Source organism: Macrotis lagotis, chromosome 3 (genome assembly GCF_037893015.1).
Source record: "Macrotis lagotis isolate mMagLag1 chromosome 3, bilby.v1.9.chrom.fasta, whole genome shotgun sequence".
NCBI lineage: Eukaryota > Metazoa > Chordata > Mammalia > Peramelemorphia > Peramelidae > Macrotis > Macrotis lagotis.
In genome coordinates, this window is record NC_133660.1 from 188,539,262 (window position 1) to 188,549,679 (window position 10,418).

General features: G+C 31.4%; 1 pseudogene; it reads right to left on the minus strand.

The window, feature by feature from the left end:
* Positions 1–340: 340 nt before the first annotated feature.
* LOC141516367 (dual specificity protein phosphatase 22 pseudogene) lies at positions 341–955 on the minus strand (annotated as a pseudogene).
* Positions 956–10,418: the final 9,463 nt, after the last annotated feature.

Genomic DNA, 10,418 nt, shown 5'->3' on the forward strand with positions numbered 1-10,418 from the left:
ACAAAACCACACATTTGTGCTCACATAACAGACATACATATGTGCATGCATGCACCTATCCTCTACAGGTGAGCACTGAAACTGAGCAGCATCCCTTTTTCAAAAACAAGCTAAGGTTGGGGCCACTTGCAGAAGAGTCTGAAACTGTAAGTCAAAGGTGCCAAAGTATGAATATTTACAGTAGGAAAATACCTTGATTCCTCTACCACTACAATGATCAGACCTCGACCACCAGCCTCCCTTCACCCCTGGCAAAGCTCCTGTACCACACACTGAATACAGAAAAATATGAAAGACAAGCAGGAAGAAGACAAAAAAGAAGAGGTAACATTCTTTTGAGTTATGTCTCTGTAGTGTAGTTATTGCATGCTAGTGATGATTGGGTCAAAAAGCTATTTCACCACCTCTTGCTGGGCTTGTGCTGAGGTAGTCTGCTTGAACTTTCTCTTTGTCAGAATGATTTTGGCTTCTTCTGCATCCTTCAAAGCCTTTTCTCCATACTCCTCTTTTAGTCATTACCAATATTGCTGAATTTTATTCTTTTCAAACTCCTGCAGTTGCTTCTGGAAGCCCAAGTTGGATTGGCACAAGACCTACCTGCCTGAACCATGTGTGGTGTATCTTCCCAGCCAAAAATCAGTAAATATCATAATATAAGAAACCACCAAGGTCATACTTCTGCAAACACAAACAGGCAGTATACAAGACAGCCCTCAGCTCTAAGCCAGCATTTGTGAATGAATCTGATACTCTCTTTAAAAATGTCTTGTCAAATTCTGGGAGGATAGATCTTTCAACAGGAATATATAGGTACTTAATTTCCTGGAGCCCAGGCCTGGTCCTATCATGGATAGTGACAATGTGTGTAATCTTATTATTTTTTAGTTGCTCAGCATCTTTATTAAAAGTTACCAAAGTAAAGGTCAGGCAGAACCTTGTTCATCCCATTCTCCATGATGGTTAGAAGGGAAATGAATTGCATCAATGGAAAAACAGCTGCAGAATCACTAATTGGATGCTGCAACAGGAAGAGAAGCAGGAAAGGGATGACGAATGGATCACATGCAAGATAAATAATAATAATAATAATAATGATAATAGAGAGATCTTCTATACTTTACTTTCCCCCCTTATTTTGCTTTTCTTCTGGCCCTGGAGATCCGCTGCCTAGGGATTTTCCTATACAGAGAATAAACTAAAATCTTGATAATTTCTAGAAAGATGATGTTTAAGCTCTTTTTTTAAAATCATGGCTTTCAGGTAGTCTATTAATTTTCAAATCATCTCTCCACATTTATTCCTCAGGTGTTTTTTTTTCCCAATGAGCTATTTCACATTGTCTCATTTTTTATTCTTTTGGTTTGTTTTGTGTTTTTTTTTTCCTTTCAGATTTTAGTTTAGTTTATTTTTTTACTTTTATATTTTTTTCCCATAGCTACATGCAAAAACAATTATCAGCATTTACTTCCAAAACCTCGAATTCCAAATTCTCTCCCTTCCTTGGACCTTACCCCCCCATTGAGAAAGCAAACTAGTCAATTATATAAAAGATTGAATTTATCTATCTATATAGATAATAGATAGATAAAGCCCCATCATTTGCAACTCAGACCTTTCAATGTTAATTCCTATATCCATTAAATCAACAAATATATATTTACTAATTAATATTTGTACAGCACTTAGAGGAGCTGAAAAATTAACTGCTTACTTTACTGACAGGGATTTATCCCCTGATTTTCATTTAAAAGTTGGAAAAGTAGACATCTATAAATTTAGGGTTGAATAGTAGAGAAAAACCTCCTCTGATTCCTTTTGTTTTTATCCAGTTCTCCAGTTTTAAAGAGTTCTTTCAATTAAATGAGAAAAATATTTCTTTCTGTTTCTATTAATAAATAGAATTTATGAATCATTTTTTCAGATGCTGCATATTTTTTCATATAATATGAGCAAACTCCTATTTTTAAAGAAAAGAGTATGAATGCAGATATTGTAATTATCACAAGTAGTTAAGGAGTACATAGATGTGAAAGTAACTGGAGAAATAAGCCAACTGAGATTGAATTCTACATTGAGATTCTAGATAAAGACAGAAAGGAGATATGAACAAAGTCCATAAAACTACAAAGGAAAAGAAGAGCTACCATATTCATTTACCAAAATCTAAGAATCTTGGAAGTGCTGGCTACTTTTGAATTTAAAAACTATTAATTTAAATAAGGTTATTTATGCTAAGGGAATGAAACAATTTCTCTGTCTCAAATACACATGTACCAAAAAAAAAAAAAATCAAGGAAATGATAAAGACTAAAGATACTAAAAAAAATGTAAAACTTTTTAAATAAATCTCTTAAATGGTAGATAAAATTAGTCTATAAAAACAAGTCTGTTTGCAATTTGGTAAAATTCAGTTCAAGAGGCTAGGTGACATAGTGGATAAAGCATCAGCCCTGGAGTCAGGAGTACCTGGGTTCAAATCTGGTCTCAGACACTTAACAATTACCTAGCTGTGTAGCCTTGGGCAAGCCACTTAATCCAGTTTGCTTTGCAAAACCTAAAAAAAAATCAAGAACATAATTATTTTTTAAATGGATTAACTATCCAGAACACTTTCTAAATTTGGAAGAAGTTATAATATCAACCTTGCTTTATAAAAGTTTACAATCTGATATAGATAAGATTTTAATGCAGAAAAGCACAATATTAGCAGATTAAAAAGCTTGGTGATATCTAAAAAATAAGACCTTGTTTATCAAAACAGATGTAGGTGCTATCAAATACATAAAAATATGAATAATCCTTAAATGTTTTCATTTTTAGAACTGTTTTCCTTTTCTGATTTATACTTTTTATTAAATATTTTATTTATTTTGAGATTTAGTCTTAAATAGCCCTGAGAGATCTGGTTGTTTGGTTGTTTGGTTGTTACCTTTTGGAACATGTTATAAACTCTTAAATTTGTCCTTCCACTTGAAACTGTCATGGACAATAAGTGGGAAAAGCTTATTTAAATGAAGGAATAAAATTAATAATACTCAAAGAATACTAAAATATTGTACTTTCCTTCCTATTCTATTTCAAATAATTTTTACATTATCATCCATATGATACTAGTTATTTGACACCAAAAACATTTAAAAACTCTATTAATTATCTGTCTCCCAAAGTAACTATATACTTATATCACATAGGTAAAATATATAGCTGATAAACTGAGATTTTTCTTGGATCAACATTATTTTTTGCTATGTGGTTTTAGCTACTCTTGTTTTTTTATTAACAAATCTTTTTTAAAAATCTGTAAATATCATATGAATGTGTTTCAAGATGTAGGCAGCAAATATGATTATTCTTATTTATTCAGGAGAGGAAAAACTGTTAGGAGGTTAAGTTATGCACACATACACATACAACCACCCCCCCCAAAAAAAAACATACCTTGCAACATTCTCGCAGCACTTTCACCAGTAAAATAATCTGTCTCGAACTTTAATCATTAGGTCATTGGTCTTCCGAAAAAGATATTTACTTTGTCCTCTAAGTCAAAGAATAGTGCAATTAGAGAAATGAGAGTTGATTTGAGCAGGGAAAATAAATGAGAATCTAATGACATTTTCAATGGCACAAGGTATAATAGGGAAACCATAAGGACCTTCTGTTATATATCTTTGAAGTTTTCTTTTCTTCTCTCTCTCTCTCTCTCTCTCTCTCTCTCTCATATTATTTATTCTCCTAAGAAAATATAATTTCAGCAAAAATTTGCTTCAAATGGGAAACAAACTAGTGAGAAGGGGAAAAAAAAACATCTGTTTTGTCTCCTAACCTGTAGTTTAACATGAACCTCTGCATGCCAATCATCAGCAATAATTTCAGTAACTATTATGTCAATGAATGAGTAACCTCAGAATTTAGTAGAAATAAAGATAATGATCTGCCAACCCAAATTAAAACTTCAGTGATAGAAACAGAATTGCAAAAAAAGAAGAAAAGACACTGTGATGTAGCACCATAAATTTAGAAAATTTAGAACAGTATTTAATTTTGCCAACTCAAATTGGTGGGGAAGTCTTATGTTGCCTAAAAATCTTCCTTCCCCTTTGTACCTTCTGGGAAGTTGGCAAAAGAGAGAATTCTGTAAACCAGGATTCATAAACAGGAAAACTATCTTTCTAGTATTCCTTATTTCTCACAGAAGATAAATAGTTTATGGCAACTGACAAAGACGACATTTGGCAATTTGTCTAGGAGTGCCAAGTGACGAAAAGCTGCCAGCCGGAGCGTAGATTTTTGTGCTGAATGAATACTTAATTATACAACAGGAAATTGGGATGAGTGAGCACTTCAAAACTCAAGACATTCATGAAGCTATAAAAGAAGGGAAGATGAGAATGAAAGAGATTAGATTAGAATCTGTGTACTTGACATTCTGGGAGAAAACAAATGCTTTTTATAAAGTATTATAGTTAGAAACAAATATGCTTAAACCTTTGCTTTTCTCTCATTGAATGTTTCAATGTGTTCTATGGTCCTGCCTTAACAAGCAAAAAAAAAAAATCTGCCTCAATTTCAAATAGAATCTCCTCAATATCCACTGTTTCCTGTGCAGAGAGACCTTTCATTGTTTCCAGTGAATTAACTCCAGGCAATGACTTTTTTTTTTGTTGAGTGATGATATCTTTATTAAATTATCTCTTTAATTTTCAGCTTTAAGATGGGGAAAACTTGTTTATATTCTAGATTCTTAGGACAGAGGGAATAGTATTTATGCAGTTTGTGACATTTTTTTCAAGGAATTCAGTTTTTCATTTTGAATCCTGGACACAGAAATTCTGTCTTTTTTTCCCCCTCTCTAATATATAATACAGTCTTGAATTTAAGAAAAGATTATTTTTATAAAGTTGAATTATGGAAATCACATCAATTAAATTCCCATTTCATTTTTACTGCTTATTTTAATACTGATAGTCATAATTACTTGTTGTATATTGAGAATTTGGTGGGAAGTTTCTAACTTGAGAAGAGTAATATGTTTCCCTTCCTTTGAAGGTAGTCAGGGAAAGTAACCTTTATTTGTTCTGAACCATTTTTCATATTCCTAGAATAAAATATTCAGTACACAGTAGGTAGCTATAATTCTAACTTGATACCTATCACGGAAAAAAAAGAATAAAAGAGATATTATTTAGTCCCCGTGGTCCAGGTTACTACCAGATTTATTCCCAGTATCTTGGTGATTCTAGTACAACCCTCTTAATTCTCTCAAAATGGGGAAATCACTCATTCTTCTTTGTATGTAGAATGGGTTAGATCTCAATATATATATATATATATATATATATATATATATATATATATATATATATATATGCATGTCTCCTTGTAATAGAACATTACCTAGAATATTCCATCTCCCACTACTATAAATTTATATACACTGTCTCTATACTTCTATTATTTTCATTTATAAATCTGCTTCTTAGAACTGCTAGCTCTCTTCATGATGCAGTTCAATTGACATTTCTTCATGAACAATTTTCTTGCCTTTTTAGCCTTCTACCTCAGATACCTTTGTAACATATACATGCTTGTTTTTATTTGATATGTAATATATGTATATAGTTTACTCAAATTTATAAATGCAATAATAATATATATCATTTCTTATGTTCCAGGTATTTAACCAGGGTGGTTAATATTTTCCAGAGTACGTGGGATTCAAATACAGAACATCAAGACAATCTTTGCCTTCATGGACCTTGAATTCTAATGGTGAGGAGTAAGAATATAACAGTGAACTAAAAGAGAAAAAAATATTCAAACTTGGTGGCATGGTTTGAAAATGGTAAAGTGATATGGAATAGTAGTATCAGTCTAGACTATTCAAATATCAGGGTGGTTTTAGAGATCAATTCCAAAGTTCAGATGTGAAGGCTGAGATGATGAAAGCAATGAGTGAAGTATATGAAGTGTAGGTTATATAATTTAGAAATGACTTGAAAGTACTTTGAAGATCTGGTTCATATAAAGATAAGACAAATTTCACCCATCATAGTAGAGAATAGTCCTGTGAGCTTATATAAATTTCAAAAATGAACATGTTTGGCAGTGGTAGAATGCAAGCATCTTGAGTCAGGAGTTGTCTCTCATTTGTGTTCCAGCACAGTGCCAGGAAATTGACTGATGCTACATAGACATTTATTGATATATCATTTATGTTCCTTTAGGGCTTAATAGTAAATCTTCATTAAATTTTGTATGAAGTGGGCATGCGATTATGGATGTTTGTAGGCCAAGTAAATATTATAGTATTTATTTTCCACAAAGTCATAGGTATTGAGAAATCAAATCACTCAGAGGATTAATAGTAACTTTGAAAATGAAAGATCTCCACCTGAGAACTTTCACTGATGGGGAACAATGGAGTTATTATATCATGAAGGTCTTTTATATATTTCTTCAAAATTTAAGCATCTTTTCTTACATTACTTTTTACTATGTCCTTAAATATAGATATTATTAAATGTCTATGAAATATAATGTACACAATTTTCTCTACATACATAATCTATAGAATGTTAATAGAATATAGATGACAAATTCTGCTGAGATATGGTTAATGATTAAAGAAAAATAACTTGTAGAAAGATTTGGAAGAATAGGAGGAAATATTTTTAGTATATCATAGTACAGTAGTTTTAAGCGTTTTTCTTTTTTTTTTACTGACCTTACTACTTTTGACTAGTCACTTAAACTCCATGGATCTCAATTTCCAACAAAATAAGATGGATTTAATAAATGACTTTTAAGGTTCCTTTCATCTTTAGATCAAGGATCTTCTGTATCTGAGGATAATGAATGACAAACAAAAGATACATTATAAGTTTATAAAAACTTCAACAGACTTTGCAAAAACTGCATATTCTTGACACTCAAAGGTCTGAGGGGAAATAATGAATTCAGATCAGTGTAGCAATGTATTTGGTTCTATGGATTCTTAAAAGTTTCTGTAATACAAGATGAAAAATCTTAAGTCAGAACTTTGGAAACATGAATCACAAATCACCTATGGATTCATAAACTGGTTACAATTCTTTGTAAAATTTTAACCTTAATAAACATATAACTGAAGACTCAACTAATGTCCAAATTATTTGCCTAACTTCAACACTCACTAAAATGAACATTAAAGCATAATAAGAAAGAAATATCTGATATATCAACCGGAAATGGGTAATTTGTTACCCTTTATGCCAGTAGCTGCAATCTTTTAGCAATCTTATATAATAATATGCAAACTTTAGCATCTGAATTGTTAAGTGCTTACTGGTTTATGTTTGATTATTAGAGCTCTGATTCTTAGGCACTTCTTGTAATATTTGAAAGCTAACATCACAAAACCAGTCATTGCAAATCAGAAAAGTAAATAATGTTGCTTTTATGATCAATTGGATATCAAATTTCCTTATACAGATCAAATTAAATCATCCCTGTATTTGCAGATGAGACATGTTCACATAATCAAAACACTCTATGTGAGGCATTATTCTAGGCAGTTATGATGAGATGAAGTAGACACTATCCCATCTCTCAATGAACTTAGAACTATTAGCAGTACTTTCAATATATCAAATAATTTGAATGGAAAGAGCAATAATACCAAGATCTTTGATGATAAGATGTCATTTTCTTTTTTGTGGCTTCAGTTTTTTTTTTGACTACTGAAAAGAAAAGTAACATTCCCTGGGCTATTCTATTATATTAATCCATTCTAATAAAGCAAAATGCGTTTTAATAAATACAGAACACTTGGTTTCCATTATTCACAACTTATAGGGTCCCAATTATTTAGGCATTTGATGTTTTAAAATATAAAGAGTTTCTTTCCTCTCTGCTAGATCCTACAAAAACCCACTGAAACAAATCATTTTGAACTGTTGGGATTTTGTTAGTGCAAGTGATTAAACTGTGTAAATTTATATAAATTTAATCTATAATGTTTCAGGCTCCCAAATATGCCATTCAACAAAATCAATGAATTTCTTTTCTTATCTGAAGAGAAATGTATAATAATAAAATCTCCTGATTATATATCAGTAATCATTAATTTCTCAATGTCTTAGTAAGGTGTTTCTCCAAAATCTTTCAAATGAATTTTTAGACAGTTTGAGATAAATGCCTTCCTTCCCAACTTTTAATCTTTAGTTTATTTTTTTTTTGCTATAAAGCATTTCCCTCCATCCTAAATTTTTGTCAGCTTTTTTTCTTTAAACGTTCTTTTGTTAAAAATTTTAAGTTAGGGGTGGCTATGTGGCTCAGTGGATAGAGCACTGGCCCTGGAGTCAGGAGTACCTGTGATCAAATCTGGCCTCAGACACTTAATAATTACATAGCTGTGTGACCTTGGGCAAGCCACTTAACCCCTTAACCCCGGTTGCCTTGCAAAAATCTAAAAAAAAAATGTTTAAGTTAGTTTTTTTCCCATAATTTTCCTTTTTTCAGATGAAGGTTTTTTGCTTTCTCTTTATTTTTTTTCTTTAACTTGTGTGATATTAAGGTTTCTTACATTTATTTTAGGAATAGACTTTTTATCTTAAAGGTGCCAGTGAAATAAGCAAAATCAAAAATCATTGCAAATTCTCATCTCCCATAGTTGTAGAGGTTGACTCTAAAATATGCTTTAAGTTAACAAGTTGATAGATAACATACCAACTCTGAACCACTCATTCCAGACTTGAAAGAACCAGAATATTAACTGAAGGCCAATAAAAAGAGAATTGAATTAACCCAATAAATAAGTTTCAGGTAAGTACAGAGGTAGAGTATGTACAAAAATAAATATGGAAATTTAGCAATAAAGATATAAAATCAGATTGTTCTACCTTTTTGTGGTGAGAGCAAGGAATCCTGAAATTAGCATTTCTCTTTTCTTCACCAATAAAGTTATATTTTTTAAAGGTAAGATTTGATTGAGAAGAAAATTTTACTTCCAATCCTATCCTATGGTTAATTTTTCTGTTTTCATGCTATATAAGTCTAAATAAATAAAAAATTATATACGGCATGAGAGAGAATAGGATCAAGAGCATAGTAAGATGGTTAAATGTTGGCAAAGAGGAGGATCACGTTTCTATTTAACTGAGAGTTACAGCTGACCTAGTTAACTTCTTTCATTTGGGTACCCACATGAATCACATAAAAATAAATTAAGAGGTTTTCTTTAAACCTATCATGAAAAATCATCTCATCAATGATCTTTTGTGCTTCCTATGTGAATGAAAATAAGAAAGGGAAAAAAATAAAATATTGGTTTCATTTTGTACCTTAATACTTTGGTCCAAAGTATACTCCACCCTGTAAGTGTAGTTAGGAAATAGTTTTCCCTACCTTTAATCACTCAAGATTGTTAATTTTTTCTTGCAAAACTTCCATTAGTTTTTTTTCTCTTTCCCACAAAATAAAACACTACCTCCTTAATGTGTCATTCAAGGACTTCCATTTTCTATCCTAAATTACCTGTCCAAGTTTATGTCCCATTACTCTTTTGCACCTGACTCATATTTAAATATATGCATATTTGTGATTAAAGGGATATGCTTGCTCTCCCCTTGGCTACAGATCCCAGCTCACAAAAAGTTTATTTTCATCCTGGGTGTCATTTGTCTCTATTCTCCCTTGTATCCTTCAATTAAGGCCCTTCCTGCTTACTTGGGTTCTTTTTCTTAATCTTTTATTATAGCATAGGATACATGGACTAGACGTCTTATTAGAAAAAATGTATCTTATATATCCTATGTTCTCACTAAATCTCTTTCGCTTTCTTTTCAGAGAATATATATATATATATATATATATATATCTGATATCATACTTTGCATAGTTTAACCATCCAATTCATTTTTAAATGTTTTTGAAGTATCATGAGTAATTTATAATCTGTAGCACATAACTTCAAATCCCAAATTTCAAATGTTTGCCATTGTCCAACTGTTCTTTTAATCTCAATATTCACAAATTTGGATATGTTATTATTTCCACCTGGATTTTTATTCCTTCCTATCTGCCTGTAGATATCCTACCATGTCTTAATCTTATCTGAAGTCTAACCATCAATCAATAAATTGAAGACTTTCCCAATAACTTTATCACTCTTGTCTTATTATTTCAGAATTTGTGCCTTAGTATTTTTCTAAGCAAATATTATGATTTACCCTTCTCAAATAGGGGCTTCCAATTGTTGTAAAATCTTTAGGGAGAAGAATTGGATCTTCTATCTTATGCCTCATGTAATTTTATCAGATTTAAGAACATAGGAGATAATTGCTAAATCTAGACTGAGTGATTCATTGTCCATTCTCAAATTAGGGCAATACAGATCCTATCTCCCAAAGGGACATTAAAAAGGGGAAAGACCCCACATG